Here is an 18534-nt window from a genome sequence, read left to right as displayed (position 1 = left end):
TATGTTTGTAACAATACAAACAACAGACAACAAAAAAGATTCAGGAAGTGATTTTTCACAAATAGATTCCTTACTCGACCTGTTAACACAGAACGTTGAGTAATAATTCATTTAAACTACAATATTGAAATGTATTTCCCGCACCCCTCAGAAGCAGTGCAAAGGCTTCGGAGAGCCAAGGGTAATGAAGGAGCTGAGGGAGAGGGAAGTAATTGCTGGGAAGGAGCTTGGGAGTTGTTGGATGTGAGTGGGAGAAGTATGGACAAGGGGGATTTGATGGGAGAGAGGAAGAATGATTGATAGAGACTTGGGAATCCTCCCATATGGAACCCTGGCTCACCTTTGGCCTCTCCCACTGAGTCAGGCACATCTGCCCTCTGTCCCCGTGTGTCCCTGCATCCCCCCCATCCCTGTGTGTCCCTGGCCCCCTTTCACTCCCATGTGTCCCTGCATCCCCACTCCTGGCCTCAATGTTGTCTCACTAGCTCCTGTGACTCCCCTCCCCCCCAGGAGCCCTATATGTCCCATTTTGTCCATCTCCCCTGTTTTCCTTGCCTCCACACCTGACGCCAGGGCAGAGAACTGTGAAGTATCCTCTGATCCCCTCCCTCTCTGGAAAAAAGAACAGGAGTACTTGTAACACCTTAGAGACTAACAAATTTATCTGAGCATAAGCTTTTGTGGGATACAGCCCACCTCTCTGGCTGGCTGCTCCAGCTGCCCTCTCTTCCTGTGCCACAGCAGCCCCTGGAGGGGAAAAGGTGTAATTGCAGTGCTTGTCCATCAAAATCAATTACTCTAGGGTGAAAAATAATATGTGGAGCACATGAAGTTTGTGCTTGCGCAGGGGGCACAGAATTCCTCCATGAGTATCGCATATGAAGTGACATCACTGACGTAATAATTGACGTGTAGGGAAAAATCAAGCTCTGGTACAGAGGTGCGTAGAGCTGTTAGTGTTCTTTCATCAACTGTTCTCTCCTCTTAGCCATGCCCACAGACCGCGCAAATGAGTCAAATCACTGTCTGTGTCTCTGGTGAACTACTCTCCAAGGACCGAGTCATCCAGGAGTGGAAAGAGTCTTTCCATAGAGATTGTTGGAACTTCTAGATGGAAATTTCTGCTAGGGATGTAAATACCGTTTTAAAAGTCAACCGTTGAACTGTTGAAGGCTGGCCAAAGGAGCACAGGACAGGGAGCCCATGGAAAGTAGCTTGTGGAGGTAGGTTACTGACTGGCGCTGAGGTTCACTCTATGACTCCACAGATCTGACACCAACTGGAACGGCACAAAGTGTTTTACACAGGGATACTGGAGTTTTCCAAAGTTTCAAGAGGCCTCTGGGATGGAATACATCCCTGTATCCAAACCCTACACACGACTATAATAGTCTGTACAAATTATGCCTTATAAGGTAGGTATCGTTTGAAAACTAATAACTTACTGGCCAGTATTATCATAGTAAAATGTTTGCAGCAACTTTGTATAAAAAAATTATGAACATAAACTGAAATTGCAACTGAAGTGTGTTTACCAGACACGTCTTGGGAGTGGGTAAAACTGTTTCTCAAAAACAAAGGAGAAGTTAACGTCTGTAGCCGAGCATGAAACCTCTTCCCCACTATGTTCGTGTCTCCCCCCTCAGCTGAGAACATTTCTAGGGGTCGCTTTGAGAAAATTCTGCATTTCAGAGGGTGATTGAACTATAAAAGAGAGGGGCAAAAACACCTCTTGTGATTTCTCCCTGTTCATCTCTTGTTATCACCTAAGAGGACCAACAAAAACAAACAAAAGAATAGGGTTCCTTGGACCTCAGGAACTGATCCTGAACTGAAATCTTAGTCAGCAATGCTACTGGAAACCTGTGGTAAAGGCAGTGGTGAGCTGGAGCCGGTTTGCACCGGTTCACAAGAACCGGTTGATAAATTTAGAAGCCGGTGTAGAACCAATTATTAAAGGGGCGGGTGGATGGGCAAACTCCAGTCCACGGGCCACATCCGGCCCGCGGGACCAGCCTGTCCGGCCTGCCTGAGCTCCCAGCTGGGGAGGCTCCCCTAGCCCCTCCCCCGCTTCCCCATCCCCCCTTGCAGAGCTCCAGCACGCCGTGCCTCCAGCGCCACCACTCTGGGCAGCTCTGCAACTCCTGCCGCTTTGAGCGGCATGGTAAGGGGGTGAGGCTACGAGCTCCAGCAGGCCGCGCGGCACCCATACACGCTGCCCTGAGCAGCATGGTAAGGGGGCTGGACCGGGGCTGGGAGGAGGGGTTGGATAAGGGGCAGGGAGTGGTTGGAAGGGGTGGAGGTTCTGGGGGGGGGCGGTCAGGGGACAAGGAGTGGGGGGGGGTTGATGGGTTGCGGATTCTGAGGAGGGCAGTCGGGGGCAGGACATGGGTTGGGGTCGGATGGGTGCGGGGGGGAGGGGGAGACAGGCATGTTAGGCTTGTACTCACCGCGCCGTTCCCTACCTGGTCTTCGGCGACACTTCGGCAGCGGGTCCTTCACTCCCTCCGTGTGAAGGACCCGCCGCCGAAATGCCGCCGAAAACCCGGAGCAAGTGAAGACCCCCCCCGCCGCCGAAGTGCTGCCGAGTACCTGGTAGGGAACTGGTTATTAGGATTTTGGGAGCTCATCACTGGGTAAAGGACTTCACTTTGCACCATGTCTAGATTGTTCAGTTTAGTACTAGGAACTGTTTTTCTCTCTCTTTTTCTTGAAACCATTTCTGACTTTGATGCCTCATCACTTGTACCCACTTAAACCTTAACTTTGTATTAAATAAATTTGTTTTCTTCTTTAATTGAAATGAAGTGAACTGTGTGGGTAACTCCATTTGGGGTGGGAAAATGTATGTATATTGCTCCCCTTGGAGGGGGAACGGACCTATTGTATCAGGACGGTCCAGGAGAGGGCTGGACAATACAGGCTACACATTTCTGGGGGGAAATCTGGGACTGTGTGTGTGTTGGGATCACCCTGCAGTAATAACCCAGGCTGTGAAAGCCAGAGTGTGAGCTGAGCTGAGCTACACACAGACACTCGGGGTAAGACCGGAATGCTGGAGGCTGTTTGTGAGTGGTCCGGGTTGGGAGCGACGCAGCAAAGCATTACTGGGCACCCCAGGTTACAGGGCAGATGCTGACACTGTCCCTCCCCCAATGTTTGGGATTACACCCTGGATTGCGATAGCCTCATTGTCTCGTTGGACAATGAGAATGGACACAACTCCTATCCTGGTTGAATGTTCCAAGATTCTGCCATGAGTACGGGTCATTTCCTGATTTGGCCCAGGCCAGCTTTGCCCAGCAGAGTGACCAGGCCACACGATCCAACAGAAATGGTATAAAATGTCCCATGTTGTTCAGCACGTCGCTTCCTGAAGTCACAATGTCTGCATGAAGGAGCCGTGAGTGGGACCAGCATTGCTTGGTCAGGGAGAGCACCCCCTGCTGGGTAACAACTTGAGTCTGGTTGCTGTAAGCACCCTATTGACTCTGGATTTTAAAGTCCGGTCTTGGGCAACCGCTGAGAAATCCCCCCAGAGAACAGGCGTATGGCTGTCACACACCTTGAGTGAATCACCTGAATGAACTCGCTCGCTGTCTCTAGAACCAGTCACTGTAACGGTGAAGCTGAGCTGGAGAAATCACCTCCGTGCCAGCTCCAACCGATGTGTAGAAAAAAGTCATTTTGAGTTGTGTTAAGCTAATTGCTTCATATCTGAGTTAACACCCTATGGGCGACTAAAATGGATGATGTGAGAGGTGACTGGTAAGGGCTGATAGTGGGAGGGAGGGGAAGGGCACAATGGAAAGGTTCTGGTGATGTGCTGTAGGGTTCAGGGCAGGTACTCAAGCGACAAAAGAGTTTTGATTTCTAGACCTACTTTTGATGTTATTGTGTCGGGTTGCGACCCCACCCTCTGGGGGCCACCTGATGCACTGGGGTACCACCGAGCCCATCCAGAGCCGGATTAACCTTTTGTGGGCCCAGTGCAAAACATATTTGTGGGCCCCCGTGGGGGCAATGGAGCATGGCATGGGGAAGTCAGTCCCCAGAGCGAGGGCACTATTTACAAACCAGCAGTTGCCAGACACACAGTGGCCCACCTGGCCATGTGCTGCCAGCGTGCCCCTTCCCCTTGGGGCAGGCCATGCTGCGCCACACAGCCCCTCCCATCCAACACCCCCCTTGGTTCCCTATGGCCAGAGCCCCCCAGACCCACTATGTCCAGTGCTCCCCAGACTCTGCCACAAATGCACAGCACCCTGCACACCATCCTCTATCCAGTGCCCCTCTGCCCACAGCCCCACAACTGCCTAGCACCCCCCCTGAACTCCCTAGTGCCCCAGCACACACAGATCCTCCCTCCCCCTCACAGCCCAGCACCCCCCCAGAGACTCCCTCCCCTCGCCCTGCCTCCCAGCCACACTCACCAGCCCTGCTGGGAGGTGACTGTCCAGCCCCTCAGATCACAAGTCAGCGAATCCTGAAAGACAGCTCATCCTCATCCATACCATCGACGTACCTGCCGCATCCAGGGTTCCTGGCCGTACTCCTGCCATTGGCTCCGAGTCCACCTGCAGCACGATCCAGCGTTCCTCCCTTCAGGCCATCACCAGGTCTGGGGGTAGTAGGTCCTGGCTCTGACGCACTCCAACGCCCGGCCTAGCCAGAGAAAGCATCCGACAGCAGCAGGACTTTAGGGGATTTTATTATTTTAGTTTGCTTCAAGCTCCTTGTTTTGTGATCCCAGTTTGCTTCAGTTTTATGACAGTTGTTTCCTTTTCCCTGTTATCCCAGTTATTGTAAACCAACCTTCATACACTTACCTTTTGTTCTGGAACATCTTTCTGTCTCTGTCTTCTTTCCTTGCACCACAGTGGAAGGAGGGTGGGACCAACATCTCCAGCTGCTTCCACAGCGATAGACCCTGATACCAGGTACAAGATCCTGCGTCCCCTGAAAGGGGAACATATAGGTTTATAATGGTTTTAATTTTTCCCTGTAACACCTCAGCATGGTCTGGCCTGACCCAGAGGATTCAAAAAGGCTGCAGCCCATGAGCCCGGCTGGCAGGACGCAGCTACGTGCCCCTCCCTTGATGATTTGGTCAAGACCATGCTCCGGCACTGCTCAATGATGTTGGCCAGGTTGGTGTTGAAATCAGGGTTGGGTCCCCCTGCTGCAATGGACAGAGATGGAGCGTCACAAGGGAGAGACAGCTGGGACCCCACTCGAGGGCAGTCCTGACTCCCAGCCCCGACTGCTTTAACCCACCATGATCCACACCCCTCCCAGAGCCAGGGATAGAATCAAGGTATCCTGACTTTGAGCCCCCTGCTATAACCCACTATCCCCCTTGCAGAGCTGGCGATGGGACCCAGGAGTCCTGAGGCCCCTGGTGACCCTCCCTGCTCCAAACCACCTGTTCCAGGGCCCTTCCCCTCTTCAGCCACTATTAGCTGTTATCTCAGGCCGCCTGAACCACGGAGACTGGGCTGCTCCCCTCTTATGCGAAACAGCTGTGAGAGATGGGCAGAGACTCAGCCCCCTTAGGGGAGGTGCTGTGAGACAGAGGAAAGGTCCAGTGGAGAAAGGATGAGAAGGGGAAATGCTACCCCACAAACCTGCATCCTCTACTCCAGCAGCCATGGAGGGTGCTGGCCTTGGGTTAACAGAGGTTAGGAGGTGCTGGGGTTAGGGGCAACAGGGTCAGTGCTAGTGGTCAAGGCTGGGCTGGCAGGGCTCTGTAGCCACAACCTCTGCCTGGGCCCCGTCAGCTACTGGGAGGCTGGGAAAACTCTGTAGTGCCCCCTCTGGCTGTGACCGGGCCTGTGGGGCACTGGGAAGCTGGCAGGGCTCTGTAGTGCCCCCTCTGGCTGTGACCGGGCCTGTGGGGCACTGGGAAGCTGGCAGGGCTCTGTAGCGCCCCCTCTGGCTGTGACCGGGCCTGTGGGGCACTGGGAAGCTGGCAGGGCTCTGTAGCGCCCCCTCTGGCTGTGACCGGGCCTGTGGGGCACTGGGAAGCTGGCAGGGCTCTGTAGCGCCCCCTCTGGCTGTGACCGGGCCTGTGGGGCACTGGGAAGCTGGCAGGGCTCTGTAGGGCCCCCTCTGGCTGTGACCGGGCCTGTGGGGCACTGGGAAGCTGGCAGGGCTCTGTAGCGCCCCCTCTGGCTGTGACCGGGCCTGTGGGGCACTGGGAAGCTGGCAGGGCTCTGTAGTGCCCCCTCTGGCTGTGACCGGGCCTGTGGGGCACTGGGAAGCTGGGAGGGCTCTGTAGTGCCCCCTCTGGCTGTGACCGGGCCTGTGGGGCACTGGGAAGCTGGCAGGGCTCTGTAGTGCCCCCTCTGGCTGTGACCGGGCCTGTGGGGCACTGGGAAGCTGGCAGGGCTCTGTAGTGCCCCCTCTGGCTGTGACCGGGCCTGTGGGGCACTGGGAAGCTGGCAGGGCTCTGTAGTGCCCCCTCTGGCTGGGGCTGTATCACGCACAGGATCCACCTCTCCCGCCCCGGTACCTTTCACAGCGACGCGCAGCAGCACGGTGAGCTTCTGGAAGAGCCGGCTGCGCTCCGCGTCCCGCAGGCCCTTGATGCGCTTGACATTGAACCATTTGTAGTGGCAGGCGGAGGTGGCACCTGAGGTGTGCAGGGCCCGGCACAATGAGCGGGGGACAGGGGCAGGGGCAGCTGGTTCAGTGCCAGCACTGAGGCCAGATCTCGGGATCTGAATGGGGCACCTGCCCTCGCCATGGGTGTGAGCTTCTGAAACACACCCACACACTACAGCCATGTATGAGCTCCTGTAACACTCATACACACACAGCCCTCCTCTAACACACACACAGCCCTCCTCTAACACACACATTACAGGGGATCACACCCCAGGCTGTGATCCCTTGTAACAAACGCACCAACATCACACAGCCTAGCAACAAACACACTACACAACCAGACCCTTGTCTTACTGTGACACACACACTGCACAGCCTGGCCGGGGCCCTCTTGTACCCACTAGTCCCCGCTCCCCTCCCAGAGCCGGGACAGAACCCAGGAGTCCGGGCTCCCAGCTCCCCACGGCGCAGCGGGACCCCACTCACAGCCCAGGGGCAGGGACTGGGCTGCCCTGTAATGGGCTCCTGCCGCCCGGGCTCCAGGTGCCGCGAGCGCCCCGGCGGCCGGACTCGGGACCCAGGTGTCCGGGGCCTCCCCCGGCTGCTGGAGCTGGCGGCGCAGGTGCGGGGCCGAGCGGGGAGCGCAGCGGGGCTGGATCCGGGCGGGTCCTGGCTGCAGCCCCAGGGTGGGGAGCGGGCTGGAGGCGGTGTATCAGCACAAAGTGCAGCCCTCCCCTTTTGCAACTGGGAGCGGTTTCTGCCACGCAGCGTAGCAGTTTGGTAAACTGTTTGTTAACTTGCTACCGCCTGTCCATGGGGTTGCGAATCAGGAGGGGATGGGGTATGTGGTCCAAAAGGATCCCGATCTCCTTCCTGACCGGAGTGGCCGCTTTCATTGCATTCGTGAAAAGGGAGGTAAGGTTTCGGGGGAACGGAGCATGCCCCTGAGCCCACATTGAGACCACAGTGGCCCCTTTTCATTTTTTCCACTGGCTTCTCCTTGCTTAGTTCCAATGACTGGGCTGCTCATGCACCTGTCACTGGTCCAGGGATGGTTGCAAAACGGGAGGGATGGGGTTGTGGTGGAAAACACTCCCGGTCTGCTTCCTCTGGGGGGGATGGTTGCAAAACGGGAGGGATGGAGTTTGTGGTGGAAAACACTCCCGGTCTGCTTCCTCTGGGGGATGGTTGCAAAACGGGAGGGATGGGGTTGTGGTGGAAAACACTCCCGGTCTGCTTCCTCTGGGGGATGGTTGCAAAACGGGAGGGATGGGGTTGTCGTGGAAAACACTCACACTCTGCTTCCTCTGGGGGATGGTTGCAAAACGGGAGGGATGGGGTTGTCGTGGAAAACACTCACACTCTGCTTCCTCTGGGGGATGGTTGCAAAACGGGAGGGATGGGGTTTGTGGTTGAAAACACTCACACTCTGCTTCCTCCTGGCTAATGTGCCAAATTGATCTATTGCATGATTGAGGCATGCTGTTTCACTTTTTTTTGTGTGAATCCGTGAAAAGGGATTTTTTTGACTTTACTCTTCCAATTTGCATCATATACAAAGCAATTTTTGGGGCCCCTTCCATAAAAAAAAGTTGCAATACTCTAGTAACATGTATTTGGAAATGTAAAAAATAACCAGTGAAATACATTCAAAAATTAATTTGTAATAATTTGAAAATACACTAAATCCAACATTTGAAAACATTAAATGCTTTAATGGGATGTAGACATTTGCAGTTACATAATGGGCTCTCGCTGGGTGATGGTGATGGTTGGTGCAAATGGGCTGTCGTTGCCTGGGGGTGGTGCTGCTTGCCCAGGGCTCCGGGGGGAGCTGGGCTCTGGGTTGGGGGGCGCCCGGCTCACAGGGGCTGGGCTCAGGGATGTGGGGAGATGGGGTCAGGGGGGTGTCCGGGTCAGAGGGGCTGGGCTTGGAGCTGGGGGTCATGGCTGTGGGGGGATGGGGTCAGGGGGTTGTCCGGCCCCTCCCTTACCATGCCGCTTACCCCCTCTACCGGAGCCTCAGCGTGCCACATCCAGGACGCCGGGGGATGGGATGGGGGAAGACGGAAGTGTGGGGAGTCTCCGACATACTCCGGACCTGAGGCAAATTGCCCCACTTGCCCCCCCCCCCCCGGGCGGACCTGCTGAATAGTGGTGACTGGGAATGGGCCGGGGGGGGGGGGGGGGAGTGTAGCAGATGACAATTTGAGGTGAATATTCTCTTGGCCAGATTCTACTGGGTTTATGGTGCTGTGTGCTATGGACTGGAGTGAATAACCAAGAATCTGGTTAATAATTATTCTCTAAATTCAGCTTTCTTCTTTCTCTCTCTGTGAATTATCACTAATTCAAAATAGTGGTGTGCAAGTTGACTGGATAATGATAATAGCATAATCTCTTGTTAGAACATTGTAAACCCTACTACCTGTTTTTTATATAATACACTCACTATACATAATACAAGAAATCCCTGATGTTAGAACCTGGCTATGCCGCTGCTGTAGGGGGCTCATCACCCAGCAGCTGGGGGCCACCATGTGGGCTCAGCAGGGCTGCTGGCCACGGGGCCAATGGCTGTGGGTGGGATCTCAGGAGTCATGTCCCAGGGATATGCCCCACTCCCCAGTACTGCTCCAGCTCTGAGCTGTCTCCACTGCCTGGGACCTGTGGGGCTCCACCTGCCTCCCCAGGGAAAGAGCCACCTGGGATTGGTGCAGAGGCTGGGCCAGTCTCAGCCAGTCCCAGAGGACGGCTGGGGGAGGGGGAGAGTGTGGGAGGCTCAGCTGGGTCCTGCCAGGCATGTGGGTCCTGAGGGAGCCTGGCCCGGGTAGGCCCTGCTCCTGCTCCTGCTCCAGCCTGGCTGATTGCACCCCCAAGGGCCGGAGTTATCCTGCCCCAGGACAAGCTCTGGCTGTGCTGCCGGCTCAGCCTGGCAGACACAGTCACCTCCCCTCAGGGCCGGGTATTGTGGCTGGGGGTTAGGGTGTGGGAGAGTAGGTCTCTAGTGGGTCTGGGGGGGTGCTGTGCAGTGGGGGGTGGGGAGATCTGTGTGTGTTGGGGCACTGGGAAGTGTGCAGGGGTCTGGGTGGGGCACTGTGCAGTTGTGGCAGTGGGGCGGTGGGGGGCACTGGGCAGTGAGGGAATCTGTGGGGGGGGTCTGGGCGGGGAGGGGCAGGGCACTGTGCAGTTGTGGGAGGGCTGTGGGGGGTCTACAGCTAGGGGGCACTGGTCAGTGAGAGGAAATAGGGGGGGTTCGGAGTGGTCTGTGGGAGAGCACTGGGCATGGGGGTTTGTGGGGGTCTTTTCACGTATTCACACACAAAAACGTGAAACAGTGCGCCTCAATTGACCAATAGATCAATTTGGCACATTAGCCAGGAGGAAGCAGACCGTGAGTGTTTTTGACCACAAACCCCATCCCTCCTGATTCGCAACCCCATGGACCAGTGACAGGTGCATGAGCAGACAAGTCATTGGAAATAAGGAAGGCGGAAGCCAGTGGAAAAAATGAAAGGGGCCACTCTGGTATGACCTTGGGCTCAGGGGCATGCTAGCCAGGAGGAAGCAGATCGATGAAAGGGGCCACTCTGGTCCCACCTTGGGCTCCGTACCCCCAAAGCTTACCTCCCTTTTCATGGACTCACACACAAATACGTGAAACAGCGCGCCTCAATCGTACAATAGATCAATTTGTCACATTAGCCAGGAGGAAGCAGATCGACCAAAGGGGCCACTCTGGTATCACCCTTGGGGTCATGGGCCCGCCCCGAAGGGGAAGAAGCATGATGGGAGCACAGGGCCAGGCTGGCCAGTGTGCGTCTGGCAGCTCCCGGTTTGTAAACAGTGCCATTGTACTGGGCTGGGTGGAGCAGGGTTGTTCCTGCCGTGCCATGACCCATCTCCCATTGCCCCCGGCCAGCCCGTCACTCTGAGGACTCTGCCCCCCATGCCCCATGTCCCCATTTCCCCCCTGGGGGACCACAAATATGTTTAGCACCAGGCCCACAAAAAGTTAATCCAGCCCTTTTTGGGGTGCAGGCTCTGGGATGGAGTTGGGGTGCAGGAGGGTTGCAGGCTATGGGTAGTTTGAGTGAGGGGTGCAGGCTCTGACCTGGGGCATGGGATTGGGGTACAGGAGGGGGTGCAGACATGTGGGCTTTGGGAGGGAGTTAGCAACTCAGCACGTTATATAAGAGAAATGAACTGCAGTGATTTCATATAGGCATAGAAACTGATAGAAGACACTTTTACATATTCAAAATGTAAGAGGCAGAGTTGGAGGGAGGGAGTGTCTGTACAATATTTCACCGCATTAAGTCTCCTGGCTGGATCAGTAACGTAGCCGTGTACAGGGCTGCCCAGAGGATTCAGGGGGGCTGGGGCAAAGCAATTTTGGGGGCCCCTTCCATAAAAAAAGTTGCAATACTATAGTAACATGTATTTGGAAATGTAAAAAATAACCAGTGACATACATTCAAAAATACACTAAATACATTCAGAGTAGCAGCCGTGTTAGTCTGTATCCGCAAAAAGAAGAACAGGAGGACTTGTGGCACCTTAGAGACTAACAAATTTATTAGAGCATAAGCTTTCGTGGACTACAGCCCACTTCTTCGGATGCATCCGAAGAAGTGGGCTGTAGTCCACGAAAGCTTATGCTCTAATAAATTTGTTAGTCTCTAAGGTGCCACAAGTCCTCCTGTTCTTCTTTTTACTAAATACATTATTTAAAAACATTAGATGCTTTAATGGTATGTATACCTTTACAATTACATAATGGGCTGTTGCTGGGTGATGGTGATGGTTAGGATGGGGTCGGGGGGGGTGCCCCACCCCTTACCATGGCGCTTACCCCCTCTCCTGGAGCCTCAGCGTGCTGCGACCAGGAACGGCCCCGGACAGCGTTGGAGCCACCGCGCTGCAGTGCGCCAGGGCCGCTCCCGGACGCGGCACGCTGAGACACCGGGGGAAGACGGAGGCGGGGGCAGCCTCTGACATATTCGTGGGGGCCCCTGCGGAAAATTGCCCCACTTGGCCCCCCCATCTGGGCGGCCCAGGCCCTGGCCCTGCAACACTTGTATAGGATAGAGAGGAGCTGCGATTAAGCTTTGACAGGCTAGGAATTGGAGGCCTGTGCCTTTAAGACCCCAGCCCCAGGAACCCGCCCCCTGCTCCGAGGCTGACATGCAGCGTCCCTGTGAGAACAACAAAAACAGCCTCTGCCCCCCCCCCACCCCTAGATTAGCGAGCACAGTGGGTGGCTCATCCCACGGGGTCACTGTCCCCCCCTCCCCCTCCCTAAACGGGGGTTTTGTACCCGCACGGGGTCTGGCAGTGTCTCCCCCCCCCCCGGCTTAACCCCGGCTCTCACCCCCCACCACCGATTTTTGCCCTTCAGCCCCTCTTCTGCCGCTAGCTACAGTAGCTTGAACCCCCCAGGCCAGTAAAATTCTGCCCCCTGCTCAGACCCTGACAGCCCCCCGCTGCGATTTGCCCCCTTAATCCTTTTAACCCCCCCAAAGAGGAGGCAGCAAATCGTAAGTAGAAGTAAGGGCAGAGAGAGGGCAGTGGCTACAACGAAGGTTACTGGGCATGCTCAGTTCGAGTGAGCATGCTCAGTACACCCAAAGTAGCAAAACGGGAGCGAGAGCACTTTGTGCTGATACAAGCACCAGCCGCGGGGCGGGAAGTCGCTGCCCAGCTGGAGGAAGCGGCCGGGGCCGAGCCCGGCGATGGCTGCAGTGGGGCCGGCGCAGGTAGGACGCGGGGCGGGGACTCCCCGGCCGGGCACTGGCTGGTCCCGGCTGGGGGCCGAGGGGGGCCGGGACCCGGGTCCCTCCCGCGCTAGTGACCCCGGGGCTGGGGGCTGCAGCAGCCGGAGCGCTGGGGCCAGGGAGCGGCTCTGGGGCCCCGGGGCGGGGGGGCCCTGGCCGGGCGGACACACGGAGCCGGGCGCGGCCCCTTCCCCCGAGCGAGGCCCCGGCCGGGCAGAGGAGCCCGGAGGCGCCTGAGCCGGGGCGGGAGCGGGGCTGAGCACAGGCCTGGGGCAGGGGCGGGACTCCGGCCGGGGGGGAGGAGCCTGTTCCCGGCCCTGGGATTCGGGCCCCGCCCAGCGCCCCGCCCCGGAGCCCCGTGGGGAGCCGAGGGCGACTCCTGTCCCCGGCCAGCAGGGCCCCGAGTCCCCGGGGAGCTGTGTGGGGTGGGGGGGAGTCTCCCTGGGTCACAGCTGCTGGGCCGGGGGTTCCCTGGGAGTCGCTCCCCTAGAAACCGCGTCCCCTGCTGAGACTCCGGGCTGGGGGCTTGAGCGGAAGGTGCTGAGTGTGTAACGCTTGTGCCAGCAGCCCCAGGTGGTGTTTGGGGACGTCGCTCTGTATTTCACCCGGGAGGAGTGGGAGCTCTTATCCCAGCCAGAGAAGCAGCTGTACCGGGACCAGATGCTGAGGAATTACTGGACTCTCGTTTCCCTGGGTAAGGACTGAGTTCCCTTCATTTATTCACAGCTGTAAAACATTTGGGTTCCCTCCAGGCTTTGGTTGCCATGTGCCACCTATCACTGAGTGGTGGCACATGCCAGCCCCTTTCAGGTCAGCCCCTGTTGGAGGAGAACTCAGGGCTACAGAGCCTGGGGATAAGCTTAGTGTAACTTGTTTATTTGCATTACCCACCTCAGTCAGGGCACATCGGTGGTGGTAGCAAACAGCCCATGAGTAACAATCTCTTCCAGGAATCCCAGCCAGACATTGAGGGCAGCAACTCTGCCTCAGGACCTGACTCTAGTTAGACAAATAAGGCAGGGAAAAAACGCTGCTGCTGCAACAGCTCCCCACCTCCCCCAAAAGAACGAACATAGTACATTTAACAACTGTACAGTTGAACAGTGCAAAAGAACTGGAATGTCTGTGTAACGGCGCCACCTGGTGACACCTGCCATGACACGTTGTGGCCGATATGCCTTAATGACATGCCCGAAACGTTTCAACAGCTATAAGATGGCAAAGGAGCAACGTTCCCTTCTTCCAAAGTCTTTCCCATGAGAAATGTTTCAGGAGACAGTTGGGTAAGTGAAATAATTCACCCTGTCTCTTAATCTGAGACGAATGGGTGTTCACTGGTGTTTCTGTGGGTTAAAGGAAATCCATGTCACACAGTTGTCCTATGGAACATAGTGACACAGGATAGCATAGAGGCCAAGGTGTTTGCAGAATGGGATATTTCTATGGAACAGCTAGAGTTACCCCAGCAAGGCTTTAAACTCGGTCCCCACTGCAACGTGAGATGGGTTGTAGACGTTGCTGATTCAGAGTACGAGTGAGAGACCAGACGAAATCTCTTCCAAGGAAGAACAGGAGTACTTGTGGCACCTTAGAGACTAACAAATTTATTTGAGCATAAGCTTTCATGGGCTACAGCCCACTTCATCGGATGCATAGAATGGAACATATAGTGAGGAGATATATATACACATACAGAGAGCATGAAAAGGTGGGAGTTGTCTTACCAACTCTGAGAGGCCAATTAAGTAAGAGGGGAAAAAAAAAAAATTTAGTCTCTAAGGCCTTGGTTACACTTGCAGCTGTACAGCGTTGTGAGGTAAACCTGTCTTCGTACAGCTGAGTAGGGAAAGCGCTGCAGTCTGTCCGCACTGACATCTGCCAGCGCAGTGGCTGTGGCGTGGCCACACTTGCAACATTTGCAGCTGTGTTGGGAGCAGTGCATTGTGGGCAGCTATCCCAGCATTCATGTGGCTGCAACGTGCTTTTCAAAACAGGGGAAGAGTGGGGTGGAGTGTGACAGGGAGTGTGAGGGGAGAGAGAGTGCTCTTTGGAGCGTGTCAACACTCTATTTTGCAAGTTCCGAACTCCCAGCCCTCTGCTCATTCATTCACTCACTCAAAGCAAACAGCAAACTGTTTGCTTTTTCTCTGTGGTATGAGCTTTGAAACCGGCACTTCCGCATTCCTGCAGCCGGTCACAACAATGGAGAGGATTGGCCACTTGACAAGGTGATTAGTACAGTGCTGCAGGTTGATTCCTGGTACACACTCACAGCGGAGTGGCTATGACTCTCCCCTGTATCTCTTATGCTTCTCGGGGAGGTGTAGTAACTGCAGCGGTGTACCCAGGGAGATACAGCGCTGTACGTGCCTTGCCAGTGTAGCCGGTCAGTGAGTTACAGCGCTGGGGGCGGCTTTACAGCGCTGTAACTCGCAAGTGTAGCCAAGGCTTAAGGTGCCACAAGTACTCCTGTTCTTTTTGCGGATACAGACTAACAAGGCTGCTACTCTGAAACCTCTAAGGAAGGTTTATTTCATTACTCTCCTGCTTGGGATCTCTTGCGCTTTCTTCTAAAGCAGCCTGCGAGTTGGTGTCCTGTCGTGCCAGGTGCTGCGCAAACATATAAATGAGTCTCTGCCCCCAAAATTTAAGTAATAAAACTTTCCCCCCAAACAGGCTCTTCAGGTTCCAAACCAGACTTAATCCACCAGATCGAGCTGGGGGAGGCAGAACTCTGGATCCGGGATGCCGAGGGCTCCAGGGTAAACTCTGGGCCTGAGAGCCCCTCCTCAGGTGAGTCATAATAATCCAGTTCCTTCTGATTTACACACCTGCTAGCGGAGCGCTTCTTGATGTAGACGGTAAAGGCAGAGCGAGAGTCACTGGCTGGGATCCGAAGAGAGACCAATTGAAGCTGGGAATTAGGGGCCAGTGTTTATCTGGGAGGGGGAATAAACCACTGGGAGAGCTCCCCTCAGGACAGGATGGATTCTCCCTCATTGGGAGTCTGTCAGTGGAGATGGGGCGACTCTCTCTCAAAGCTTCGCTCTTGTTCCGCCAGCAGTTACTGGGCCGGAGTCAGGAATGACTGGGGGAGAGTTTCTGGCTGGGATAGGCAGGAAGCCAGGCTGGATGGGCACAATGAGCCTGTCTGGCCTTGATAGCTATGAATCTTAGAAATCATCTCTGCACTGAGACAGGACTAAGTATTACCTAGTCCATCCTTGACAGGTGTCTGTTTAACCTGTTCTTAAAAACCTCCAATGATGGAGATTCCACAGCCTGCCTAGATAATTTTGTTCCAGTGCTTAACTACCCTCAGAGGTTGGAAGTATTTCCTAATGTCTAACCTCTATTTCCCTTGCTGCAATTGAAGCCCATAAAATCTTGTCTTGTTCTCTGTGGATAAGGAGAACAATTTATCACCCTCCACTGTAACAACCTTTTATGTCCAGGAGGACTGTTGTCAGGGGTTCTCCGCCCCCTTCTCTTCTCCAGACTAAACAAACCCAGTTTTTTCACTTTTTTCATAAGTCTTGTTTTCTAGACATTTAATCAGTATTGTTGCTCTCCTCTGACCCTCTCCAATTTGTCCACTTACTTCCTGAAGTGTGGGGCCCAGAACTGGCCACACTAATGGCCTAGCCTATGTTTGTTTTCCTCTGCTTTCCCATGTATTTGTAAAATGCTTTGTTTTTTTCCCTTTACATTACTAGTTTAGTTTTGTTTTTTGCCTTGGCCTTTCTAATTTTCTCCGTACATGCTGGTGTGTTTTTTAATACTCATTTTGTAATTTGACCTACTTTCCACTTCTTGTATGACTCTTTTTTTGAATTTCAGGTAATTGAAAATCTCCTGGTTAAGCCAGGGGGGCCTCTTAAAATACTTCCTATTTCTTCTATGCATTGGTAATCTCTGACCTACATATGATGGGGCCTCATTTGAGGGGTGCTGAGGGAACGAGAGAGATCTCCATGGTGGGGGGAAGTTTTTTGGGGCCTCATTTATCTAGTGGGTAGGACAGTGCAGTAAGATTCAGAAGATCTCGCTTCAGTTCTAGAAGCGAGTCACTACAGCTCCACCATGCCTCAGCTTCCCCAGCTGTGTAATGGAAAGGGCATTGGGGCTGTGAGCAATGTTCCCTCTCATTTTTTCCATCCATCTGCAGAATAAATTTTGTTATGTGCACCGAGGTATGTGCGCCACCAGTAGAAAAAAAAAACCTAGATATAATGTGTATATTTTAAAAGTTACCATAGGGATAATTACTCCAGCCAGGAGACGTTAGGTATTTGAGAACTCACTAATTAAATTTAAGTGCAAGAGAAATAAAAATCATGAAATGCATAGACCAGTCAAAACACTAAAGTCACACACTTAGGAAGAATAAAATTGCAGAGAATATATGTGCATTATAGGAAGTATCAAGAAGTAACAATAATACAACAAGTATGTGTTTGGAGATGAGTGTGAAAGAGCCAGAGACTGTGTGTGTGTGTCTGTGTAACACACAGAGTCAGTCTGCGTGTTGGCTGCTGGTGAAATTTCTGAGAGACGCTGTGTGCTGTCTCTAAGACATTCACTGAGAGCTCTCCTGAGCCCTGTCTCCCCTGCCCTCACTCTGAGGTCACGGGGTACATGGACTAGTGGCGGGGAGGAGGGGAGAAAGAGAGAGACTGTGTGAGCTGGCTGCTGGGGGGCAAACAAGCACCTGGGTAGAAAGACAAGCCTGTCCGGCCATAGACCACAACACCTTCTAGACTTCTCACACCTCAGAAAATCATACCGAAGTAAGGGGCACCCTAGAGACTTTTCAGATGGCTTTTCATGCCTCTGCCCCCTGCAAGAGCATCCCAGAGTCACTGGCCCTTGGCAGAGAAAGCGCTGTCCTCTCCAGGTTCCCACCCCACCCCCTCGCTGCCACTTCACTTCGCACGTGACCTCTCACACTGGAGAAACCTGTCCCCGGTGAGCAAGGAGAAAGCTGGGAATGACGCAGGGCAGGATCAGTCACATATGACTAGTGTAAGGTGATGCGACGCAGAGGATGCCATTGTGTAGAGCAGATCTCTGGCACTTACAGTGTTTCACTGTAATGCTCTAAAACTGCCCCACGTGCCAGGCAGCTGCTGTGGGGGGAGTGGACACGTTTGGGGGCCAGATTAAATTGTCCTGCGGGCCATGACTTCGAGTACCCTGGTGTATGGGCTGGGTGTGAGGGAGAGGGTGGTGGGATGGCCTTTGTCACATCCCTTCTCCTTCTGCTCTTTGAGGCATGAAACCTTTGTCACTTACATTGCTTCAGTGTCAGTGCTTAGCACAGCCCTCAGCCCTAATGCGTCTGTGACTGTCTGTAGACCAAAGGCTGGGTGGCACCATTCACCCCTTCCAGCTCAGCAGTGCCATGGATCGGGTTGTGACACAATGCAGACATGTTTTCCAGGTTACATCACACAAACCCTGAGTGACTGCTCATCCCCTCAAATCCTTCCCACAAATACACCTCCCCCCCCAAATCCTCACCTTCTTGAGGATTTTAGTTTAGTTTTAGTTGTGCACAAAGACTGACACCTCAGGCCGACAGTAAATGATTTTTTCAAAAGGAATTCCTAGAAACAGACTCACTCCCCCACAGGAATAAGCTACAAAAAAGTAAATTTTATTGAAGGAAAAAAAAAAAAGCAAGAAAAAACATCTGGAAGGTTAGGCTGCTGTTAGATATTTAAAAAAACAACAACTGCAAGGATTAAACACCAGGAATGGCTTTCTTGGGGTCTAGCTTAAAGGTTACAAAAACAAAACAAAAGCACCTGTTAGCACAGACGCCTCCACAAGCCCAAAATAAAGAGTTAAACCCGATCACGTCTAACTAAACATTTCCTGTTCTACTTACATAGCTGTAGTTGCAAATGAGAAAGTCTAGGTGTGGGTATTGATGATTTTCGTACCTGGCCCCAAGCTTCTTACACCACAGCTGCTGCCCTGTCTCTCCAGCCGAGAGAACAACAGAGAGACAAAGGGGAAGTTTTTACTCAATTTTAAAAATTTCTAACCTTCCCATTGGCTCTTTTGGCCAGATGCCCACTCACTTCGTCTTACCTAAGTATAGCAGTGAGACTCCTTAACCCTTTACAGGTGAGGCAAAGGG

General features: G+C 53.9%; 1 protein-coding gene across 8 annotated transcripts in view; it reads left to right on the top strand.

The window, feature by feature from the left end:
• Positions 1 to 18534, top strand: part of LOC101941665 (zinc finger protein 229-like) — a 140725-nt gene that overhangs the window by 101993 nt on the left and 20198 nt on the right. For 2 of the 8 annotated variants that reach the window (XM_065594344.1, XM_065594338.1), the window contains exons 1-3: positions 11412 to 12368; positions 12954 to 13080; positions 15063 to 15179. The gene's annotated coding sequence lies outside the window, so the exon portion shown is untranslated. Of the gene's footprint in view, positions 1 to 11402; positions 12369 to 12950; positions 13081 to 13336; positions 13670 to 15062; positions 15180 to 18534 lie in introns of those variants that run through there. The other 6 variants (XM_065594342.1, XM_065594341.1, XM_065594343.1 and 3 more) reach the window with 5 other exon arrangements.

The sequence above is a fragment of the Chrysemys picta genome, chromosome 4 (genome assembly GCF_011386835.1).
Source record: "Chrysemys picta bellii isolate R12L10 chromosome 4, ASM1138683v2, whole genome shotgun sequence".
Taxonomy (NCBI): domain Eukaryota; kingdom Metazoa; phylum Chordata; order Testudines; family Emydidae; genus Chrysemys; species Chrysemys picta.
This window is presented reverse-complemented; position numbering and strand designations above follow the sequence as displayed.